Here is a 10243-nt window from a genome sequence, read left to right on the forward strand (position 1 = left end):
GAAAGTTTGATCTCTTCTGACCCTGTGTGTTCTGAGGGGTCTGTTGTTATTTCATCTTTACCATTTCTGATTGATGAAATTAGAGATTTTACTCTTTTTTTTCCTGTTTAGTTTGGCCAAAGGTTTAGCTGTTTTATTGATCTTTTCCAAAAACCAACTTTTGGATTTATTGATCTGTTATATAATTATTTTGTTTTCAATTTCATTTAATTATGCTATGATTTTGGCTATTTCTTTTCTTCTGCTGGATTTGGGGTTGGAATGTTCTTCCTTCTCCAGTTGCTTGAAATGTCCTATTAAGTTATTAACTTCCTCTCTTTCTGTTTTCTTGAGGAAGGCTTGCAGTGCTATAAATTTCCCTCTTAGGACTGCCTTTGCAGTATCCGAGAGGTTCTGATAATTTGTGTCTTCATTGTTGTTTTGTTCCAAAAATTTGGTGATTTCCTTCTTAATCTCATCTATAACTCATGTATCCTTCAGCATAAGGTTGTTTAGCTTCCATGTTTTTGTGTGTGTATGCAGATTCCTGTTGTTATTGAGTTCAACTTTTATTCCATGATGGTCTGAGAAGACGCAAGGAATAATTTCTATTTTTTTAAATTTGCTGAAGTTAGATTTGTGGCGTAGGATGTGGTCGATTTTGGAGCATATTCCATGGGATGATGAGAAGAATGTGTATTCAGTTTTGTTGGGATGAAATGGTCTGTAGATGTCTGTTAAGTCCATATGTTGAACAGTTAAGTTTAAATCTAAAATTTCTTCGCTTAGCTTATTTTTGGAGGATCTATCCAGCACTGCTAAAGGGATGTTAAAACCCCCAACTACTATGAAACTGAAGAAATCGAGTTGCTCATGTCTGTTAGAGTTTCTCTTATAAATTGAGGTGCATTCTGGTTGGGTGCATAAATATTAATAATTGAAATCTCATCATATTGAGTATTACCTTTAACAAATATAAAGTGTCTATCCTTATCCTTCTTATTTTGGTTGGTTTAAAGCCTATTGCATCTGTGAATAGGATTGCAACACCTGCTTTTTTCTGCTTTCTATTTGCCTAGAGTATAGATGACCATCCCTTCACCTTGAGTCTATATTTGTCTTTTAATATAAGATGGGATTTTTGTATGCAGCAGATATCTGGCTTGAGTTTTTGTATCCAGTCAGCCAACCTGTGCCTCTTTAGAGGACAATTTAAACCATTCACATTAATTGAGAATATTGATAAGCCTTTCAAGAGTCCAGTGGACATTTTTGATCCTTTTGTGACTGTGGAAGTTGGAATTTAATCAAAATTTTCTGGGTGGGTTTAAATTGTGATGGAGGATTATGCTGGTCTTTATGGAGGATAGGTCTGAGAATATCCTGGAGAGCTAGTTTTGTTATGGCAAATTTCTTCAACATGTGAATGTCATTAAAGTATTTAATTTCTCCATCATAAATTAAACTCAGTTTAGCTGGGTACAGTATTCTGGGTTGAAAGTTATTTTGTTTTAGGAGATTAAAAGTTGGTCACCATCCTCTTCCAGCTTGAAAGGTTTCAGCAGAGAGACCTGCAGTTATTCTAATATTCTTCCTCTTGTAAGTAATGGTTTTCTGGTTGCTTTCAGAATTTTCTCCTTCATATTAACTTTAGTGAAATTGATTATGATGTGTCTGGGGGATGTCTTACTCAGGTTGAGTCGTGCTGAAGTTCTGAAACTGTCTGCTATCCGAATTTCAGAATCTCTTGGCGTGTCTGGAAAGTTCTCTTTCATAATCTCATAGAGAAGAGGCTCTGCGCCTTGCGAAGATAATCCATTGCTTTCGGGGATCCCTGTAAGACAAATACTGGTTTTCTTCAAATTATCCCAGAGCTCTCTGAGAGAGTGATCTTTTTTTGCCCTCCATTTCTTCTTCTCTTTGAGAGTTTGGAAGCATTCAAAAGCTTTGTCTTCAATGTCAGAAATCCTTTCTTCTGCTTACTCCACTCTGTTCCTGAGGGATTCTACTGTGTTTCTCAGATCTTTGAGGAAGATCTTGTCTTCTTGTCTCAATATGTCAAAATCTTTGGTCATTTGGTCTTTGAATTCGTTGAATTCTTGAGACATCTTTTGGGTTACTGCTTGGAATTCTAATTGGATCTTATTTGCTATCCAGATTCTGAATTTGATTTTTGACATCTCAGCTATTTGTTTGTGCATCGGATCTTGTGCTGTGTCTGCCCCATTTTCCCTTGTGGGAGTTGATCTACTCTTATTATTTATATTGCCAGAGTGGTTCTGTTGATTTTGCCTCTGGCCATCCTCAGAGTTGGGGAGGTGTCTCTCCAAGATTAGACCCCAGCAGGATCACTCTATTGTTGCTGGATCTTTGTAGGGAGTGACTCTGTGTAGCTCCTCTGGGCTGCCCCAGCCAGGGAGTTCTGGTTGTGGGAGCAGCTCCGGAGTGTGCCAGCAACAGAGCGGGGGGTGGTGCACATGGTTCTGTGAATGGTGTCTTTGGCACAGTGGGCCCAAGCCTCCAGCATTCTCTGGCCAGGAGAAGGGCTCTGTGCAGAGGCAGGGAGGGTTCTGGAGGGCATGCAGCTACCAGAGTCCCTGGCCACACGAGCGGGCAGGTGTGGTGGTAGAGAGGGTACAGGATGGAAAACATAGGGTCGTGTGGCTCCCAGAGTTCCTGGTCAGAGCGTGCAGAGGCCCGGGGGTTGCCACTCTTACAGAAGTCCAGGTAGGCGTGGGTTGCAGGTCACAGTGCAGCTCTTCCAGAGGTCCGGGCAGGTGCCGATCTCAGGTTGCGGGTCGCAGTGCAGCTCTTCCAGAGGTCGAGGCGGGCACAGGTCACAGGTCATGATGCAACTCCTATGGAGGTTCATTATTCTAATATTTTTTGTTAAGGTCTTACTTTCAAGTCTCTGATAAATCTTGAGTTAATTTTTGTTATTGTGAGAGAAAAGATTCTAGTTTCTTTTTTCTGCATGTGGCTAATTTTCTCAGTACCATTTATTGAATAGGATGTCCTTTTCTTTCTGCACGTTTTTATTTACTTTGTTGAAGATAAGGGGGTGGTAGGTATTTCACTTTATTTCTGGGTTCTCTATTCTATTCCATTGGTGTATGTGTCTACTTTTATACCAGTACTGTGTTATTTTCTTTACTATCACCTCGTAATGTAATTTAAAGTCAGGTAACATGATGTCTTAACATTTTTTCTTTTTGCTTAGAATTGCTTCAGTTATTCATTGTCTTTTTTTGGTTCCATATGAATTTTAGGAAATTTTATTTTTAATTCTGTGAAAAAAATTATGGTACTTTGAAAAGAATATCATTGAATTTGTATATTACTTTAGGCCACATGAACACTTTCACAATATTGAATTGTGCCATCCATAAATGTGGTTTGCTTTTCCATTTGTTTGTGTCATCTATAATTTGTTTAATTGGTGTCTTTGTAGTTTTCCTTATAAAGATCTTTCACCTTTTTGGTTACCTACATTCCAAGGTTTTTTGGGGTTTTTGCAGCTATTTTAAATGCAATCCATTTCTTGATAAAATTCTTAACTTGATTGTTATTAAGGTCCAGAAATTGTAAATTTTATGTTGTGTTTATTTTGTAACTTGAGATTTCACTAAATATTTTTATCAAATTTAAGAATTCTTTGCAGGTGGCTTTAGAATTATCTAGGTCTGCAATCATATAAGCAGAGACACTTTGACTTTTTCTATTCATTTTGGATACCCTGTACTTATATCTCTTGCCTCGTTGTTCTGGCTAGGATTTCCATGTGGTGACAGTAGGCATCCTTATCTTTTCTAGTCCATGAAGGAATGTTTTCAACTTCTCTCCAGTCAATATGATGTGGGCTATGGGTTTGTTATATATGAATTTTATTATTCTAAGGTATGTTACATCTCTGCCTCAATTATTGAGGGTTTTTATTAGGAAAAGATGTTGAATTTTGCTGAATGGTTTTCCTGTATCTATTGAAATTACTGTTGGAGAAGTAAAAAGAAAAGTGCCAGGTAGGGGTGAGCAGCGCACTGCACATGTAGCTGGGCATGGCAGGCCAGGCAGTGGCAAAGTGTGGGTAACCTCTGGCATCCCTTACTAGAGAGAATACAGACAATGGTGTTCGCGGAAATCTGACCAGAGATTCTCGGGTTGGACGATAGCTTATTCTACAAAAAACTCTCCTCCAGAGGCAGCCCAGGTCGGCTGGCATCCCTCTTCAGCTCGTTTGAGCCTCTGGTTAAACCCATGTACATGCCTGTGCCTAAAGAAACAGCTAGAAAACGGAAGCAGGATGAGGACGAAGAAAGTACATCTCAGATTCAAAGACAACTTTTGCAAAAACCTGCAAAAAAAAAAAAAGTGAAGAAACACTCTGATGCAGACAGAAAGTTGACAAACAGGGGAAGTGCTCGAGCAAGTACTGATTTAGAAGAAGAAATTCACCAGAAACAAGAGCAGAAGGAGAAAAATTCTCAATCCAGTGCCAAGGTTGCAGATAGGAAAGTATTTGATATGCAGATAACACAGTTGTAAGTCAAAGAAAGAAAATTCAGATCAATCAAGGAGAAGAGAGATTAAAGAATGAGAGAGAGAGAAAATTGGCGATTTGCCTGTCACATGTAATAAAAAGAAGCTGAAATCATTTCTTAAAGAGTACGGACAAATAGAAATTGTATGGTTTTGTTCCCTGATTCCAGCAGAGTGAACTCTATCCAAAACTTTGGCAGCAATAAAGCGCAAAATTCATCCTGATCTGAAAAATATTAATGCCTATGTTGTGTTTAAGGACAAAAGTGCTGCTACAAAAGCATTGAAAAGAAATGGGACTCCAATTGCAGATGGATTTAGAATTGGAGTTTATCTTGATCTGAGACCTCGTCTAGGGACAAGAGACCAGTATTTATGGGGAATCTACCTTACAAAGTTGAACAGTCTGTTGTTGAGAAACATTTTTGGGACTGTAGGGGTATTGTGGCAGTGAGGATTGTAAGAGACCAAGCTACAGTACTTGAAAAGGGTTTGGCTACATTCTCTGAGAATACAGATGCTGTTTATCTTGCTCTGAAATTAAGCAATTCTGAACTAATGGGAAGAAAACTTAGAGTCATGTGTTGTGTTAATAAAGAAAAATTAAAACAACACAATTCAAATCCAGGTTTGAAGAATGTCGGTAAACTTAAGCAAGGACTTAATTTTGCTTCCAAAAATGCAGAAAGACATTCTAAGAGTTTACTTATTGGAGAAAAAGCTATTATGAAAAAGAAGAAGAAAAGAAAGAAGAAAAGTGGACAAACTATGAAACAGAGAAAACTGAAATAGCAATTAAAACCTCCTTTTTACCCACTGAAGTTATTAGTAAAAAGTATTATCATCTGCTAAAAAAAATTACTATTTGTTTTTTGTTTTGAAGTCTGTTTATCTGGTGAATCATATTTATTTCTTTGCAAATGTTTAATTATCTTTACATGCCTGACTGAAATGAAACCCACCTGCTCATGTTGAATGATCTGTTTTATGTGGTCTTGGATTTGGTTTGCTAGTATGTGGTTGAGAACTTTTGCGTCCATGTTCATCAGGTGTATTTATCTGTAGTTTTCATTTATTTGTTGTGTCCTTTACTGGCTTTGCCATCAGAGTGATACTGTGTATCACCACCCTCTTCCATCCTTTTCCTCCTCTCCCCTCCTTCTCCCCCTTCTCCTTTTTCTTGGGCTATAATTGGGTTATAGCTTTTATATGAAAGCTGTAAATTGGTTTCATAGTAGGACTGAGTACATTGGATACTTTTTCTTCCATTCTTGAGATACTTGGCTAAGAAGAATATGTTCCAGCTCCATCCATGTAAACATGAAAGAGGTAAAATCTCCATCTTTCTTTAAGGCTGTATAACATTCCATCCTTTTGGAAAGATGTTTGGAGAACACTTAGGGATCTAAAAATAGACCTGCCATTTGATCCTACAATTCCTCTACTACGTAGATATATATCCAGAAGACCAAAAATCACATTGTAACAAAGATATTTGTACCAGAATGCAGCCCAATTCATAATTGCTAAGCCATGGAAGAAACCCAAGTGTCCATCAACCCATGAATGGATTAATAAATTGTGGTATATGTACACCATGGAACATTGTATGTTTTCTTGATTTAAACTTGGGAGTTTTTCTATTTTCATAAATGTTTCGATTTTTTTTCTTGATTTTCTAGTTTCTGTTCATAGAAGTGTTCATATTCTTGGATTATCTTTTGTGTTTCCATGTTATCAGTTATAATATATCCTTTTTCATTCCTGATTAAGCTTATTTAAATTATATCTCCTCTTTTCTTGATTCACCTAGGTAGCAATCTATGTATTTTGTTTATCATTTCAAAGAATGGGGTTTTTTGTTGTTGTTTCTCTGATTTTTTGTATCTTATTTAACTGCACTCGGGTCTTTGATGTTTCTTGTCTTCTGCTGCCTTTGTGTTTGGTTTGTTCTTGTTTTACTTGTTACTTAACGTGAAAAGTTAAGGCATTAATTTGTGAGTTTTCTGACTTTTTTAATGGGAGGATTTATTGCTGTAAACTTTTCTGTTGCACTACTTTTACTGTATTCCAAATATTTTGATGTGTCATCATTTTTATTCATTTTGCATTTTTGTAAATGTCCATCTTAATTTTATCATTGACCCACACATAATTCAGCATTATGTTAATTTCCATATATTTGTGTAATTTTGAGAGTTTCTCATAATTAATTTTTAGTTTTATTCCACTGTGCTCTGTGAAAATACTTGATATGATTTCAGATTTCTAAAATTTGTTGAAACTGGTATATGGCCTAATATATGGTCTATTTTAGAAAATATTCCATGTATTAATTGGTAGAGTGTATATTCTGCAATTTAGGGTAGAATGTTTGAAAACGTCTGTTATGGCTGTTGGTTTTAGAGTCCTACTTAAGTTTAGTGTTTCTCCATTGATTTTTTTTTTCTTTTTTGCCCTAGTGATCTATCTAGTTATGTCTGAAAAGTGTTAAAATCTGCAACAATTAATGTATTTTCTTCTAGTGCTATTTGCTTTACAAATCTGGAATATGTATTTAGGATTTTATACATTGTTTTTTAGTTGATCACTTAATCATTATATAATGTAATTACATTATTTTTATTATTTCATACTTTTTTGATTAAAGTCTGTTTGATATAAGAATAGCTACTTTTATTTGCTGTGGGTTTATATTTGCTTAAAATGTTTTTTCTACCCCTTTACCCTGAGTCTATACAACTTTTTATGAATTATGTGGGTCTGTTGGAAACAGCAGATATTTGGTCTGTACTTTTTAAAAATCTGTTCCACCAATCTACATTTTTTAAGCGGGACATTTAAACTATTTCCATGTAATGTTAATATTAATATGTGAGATACTGTTGCAGATACTCTGTTGTTACTTAATAGTTTTCTCTCTTGTGTTACTATTTTATAAAAACTATGAGGATTTTAATTTTTATTATTTTTAGGGGTGCTTTTATCCTTTCATTTTGAAGTTTAAATTTTCTTTGAGCAATTCTTTTTTTTTTTTAAAGACAGAGTCTCATTTTGTCACCTTCAGTAAGGTGCCGTGGTGTCACAGCTCATAGCAACCTCCAGCTCTAGGGTTTAAGTGATTCTCTTGCATCAGCCTCCTGAGTAGCTAGGACTACGGCCTCCTGCCACAATGCCCGGCTATTTTTTTGTTGTAGTTTGGCCGGGGCCTAGTTCCAGCCTGCCACTCTCAGTATATGGGGTGGGTGCCCTGCCCACTGAGCCACAGGCGCCGCCCACTTTGAGCAATTCTTAAAGGGCCATCTGGTGCTGTCAAATCCCCTCAGCATTTGCTTATTTAGGAATTACTTTTTCAGTTATGAAACTTAGTTTTGCAGGAAACAAAGTTCTAGGATGACAGTAATTCTGATAAAGAAGTTGAAGATAGGACCCCATATTCTCCTGGCTTGTGAGATTTGTGCTGAGAAGTCTGCTGTTGCACTGTTTTCCTATGTAAGTTCCTGGATGCTTTTGTATCATAGCTCGTATGATTTTCTCCTTCACTTTGACTTTGACCTGTCTGATGCCTGTGTGACTTGTGACTTGGTGTTGTTCTTTTTGCAATGTATATTCCAATAGTTCATTGAGCTTCTTATAGCTTGACTTATAAATCTTTAGGAAGACCAAGAAGTTTTTCTCTATTATTGCCTCAAAACATCTCTTTTGCTTTTTTTTCTTTTACCTCAGGAACACTTAGCATTTTTAAGTTTGAGTATTTTACGTAATCCCATATTTCTCAAAAACTTTTTTCACTTACTTTGATTTTTTTTTTCTTTATTTTGGTCAGGTTAATTAAGAAACCTCTCTTCAAACTGAAGGCATTTTCTTCTGATGTATTTCTTCTAAAATATTTTCTTCTGTTTGTTCTAGTCCATTGTTAAACCTTTCCATGATATTTTGAAATTCCCTAAATGACTCATTTCTAGAAGTTCTGTTATACTTTATTAAAAACATATATCTCTTTAATGAATTTTTCATTCATATCCTAAATGGTTTTATATTTTTTTGTTTGTTCGTTTCTTGTGTTGGTTTTCAATTCTCTCATGGATCCAATTGAACCTACCTACAATCCAATTTTGGATTCTATACCTGACATTTCCAAACATGGAGAACTAGTGTTACCTTTGAGGTTGTTATACTGACAGAGTACTTGTATGGGGTCATTCTCTTCTGGAACCTCTTCCTTCATCTCAAAACAAATAGCTTTTCAGTTGACCTGACAACAGTTCTTCTACTCAGTGTAAAAAGTTAACCTGCCAGTATCTCTGCTGTGCAGTGTAAGAAAGGAGGCACACTGCATTTATCTTGTGCAGGTAAGTACCAACTATGGTATTGCTGGCAATTTGGGACACTGGAGACTTTGTTCAGGTGCCAAACATTGTGGAATAGGTTAGGTAATCCCTATGTCCTAAGCCCCAGGTCCCTGGATATTCTTGCATTCTGGGTATCCCAGACCTAGACTGAGCTGGCAAATAAACCTCCCTGAAATCAGCTACTGGCTGTCATATGGAGAGATGGGGTGATATCCTGGTCCATAAGAATTCTCAGGCCAGAGAAGGAAGGATGTATTGCAAGCTTCTTAGATGGGCTGGCCTCTCTTGACAAATTAGCCAAGGCAAGAAGCTCTAGGGCACACAAGCTGCTCACACTTTGCTTTCTCAGTGGTGACAATGGCCTCTTTACTTTTGGGTACACAAATGCATCTTATAGCTTGACTTAACAATTTGCTCCCAACCTGGCTCAGCAACAGCAGAGGCTGCAGCAGCAGCTCAGATACTGTGTGCATTCTGCCCTGTGTGCAGAGTGGCTGTGGACTGTGGCTGACGTGCACAGGAGCCAGTTACCTCTCAGACTGGCCTCCAGGTGAGACAGGCTTCTCTTAGTAAAGGCAGGTAACTGAATATGAAGACTGCTAGACCTGCCCTCTCTTAATGCAAGTGGTATATTTTACCCATGGGGTGCAAAAAAGTGCCTGATCGTCACCTCACTTCCTTGCCTGGCTGCAGTGGAGATGGTGGAGAAATGGACCTCTGTATGTTTGGCTCTCAGCATGCCTGAGGACTACTGCTGAACTGCTCCTGCAGGAAAGGGGTAGTTGTCCCAGAGAATCTCCAAGGAGTGCAGTTTTACCCAGAAAAGGCAGGTGGCTGCGGAAAGGACTGTTAGCACTGCTTTCTTCCCTCAGCAGAGTTGTTAGTTTTTGTCTTTGGGGCAGATGAGAGCTGTGTCCTTTTAATGGGAAAGGAGTGAGAGGCACCCTCCATGGAAACATGGACAGGATAGGAACCCTGTCAGAGAAGGGACAGTCACTCCCAAGTCCTTCATTTAATTGTCTCCTGTGGAATCCTCACTGCCCCTGAGTAGTGGCTGTGGCTGTCGCTGTGGCCTTTGGCAGAGGAGAGGGGTGGGAGGACTCCCTGGGAGGAAGCTGGCATTCTAGTTTTTATTTATTTTTATTTTATTTTATTTTATTTTGTATTTATTATTAAATCATAGCTGTGTACATTAATGCAATCATGGGGCACCATACACTAGTTTTACATACCATTTGACATGTTTTCATCACACTGGTTAACATAGCCTTCCTGGCATTTTCTTAGTTATTATGTTGAGAAATTTACATTCTATATTTAGTAAGTTTCACATGTACCCTTGTAAGATGCACCATAGGTGTGGTCCCACCAATCAC

At 37.5% G+C, this 10243-nt stretch overlaps 1 pseudogene; it reads left to right on the forward strand.

The window, feature by feature from the left end:
• Nucleotides 1-2620: 2620 nt before the first annotated feature.
• LOC128564539 (RNA-binding protein 34-like) lies at nucleotides 2621-5307 on the forward strand (annotated as a pseudogene).
• The last annotated feature ends 4936 nt before the right edge of the window (nucleotides 5308-10243 follow it).

Source organism: Nycticebus coucang, chromosome 14 (assembly GCF_027406575.1).
Source record: "Nycticebus coucang isolate mNycCou1 chromosome 14, mNycCou1.pri, whole genome shotgun sequence".
NCBI lineage: Eukaryota > Metazoa > Chordata > Mammalia > Primates > Lorisidae > Nycticebus > Nycticebus coucang.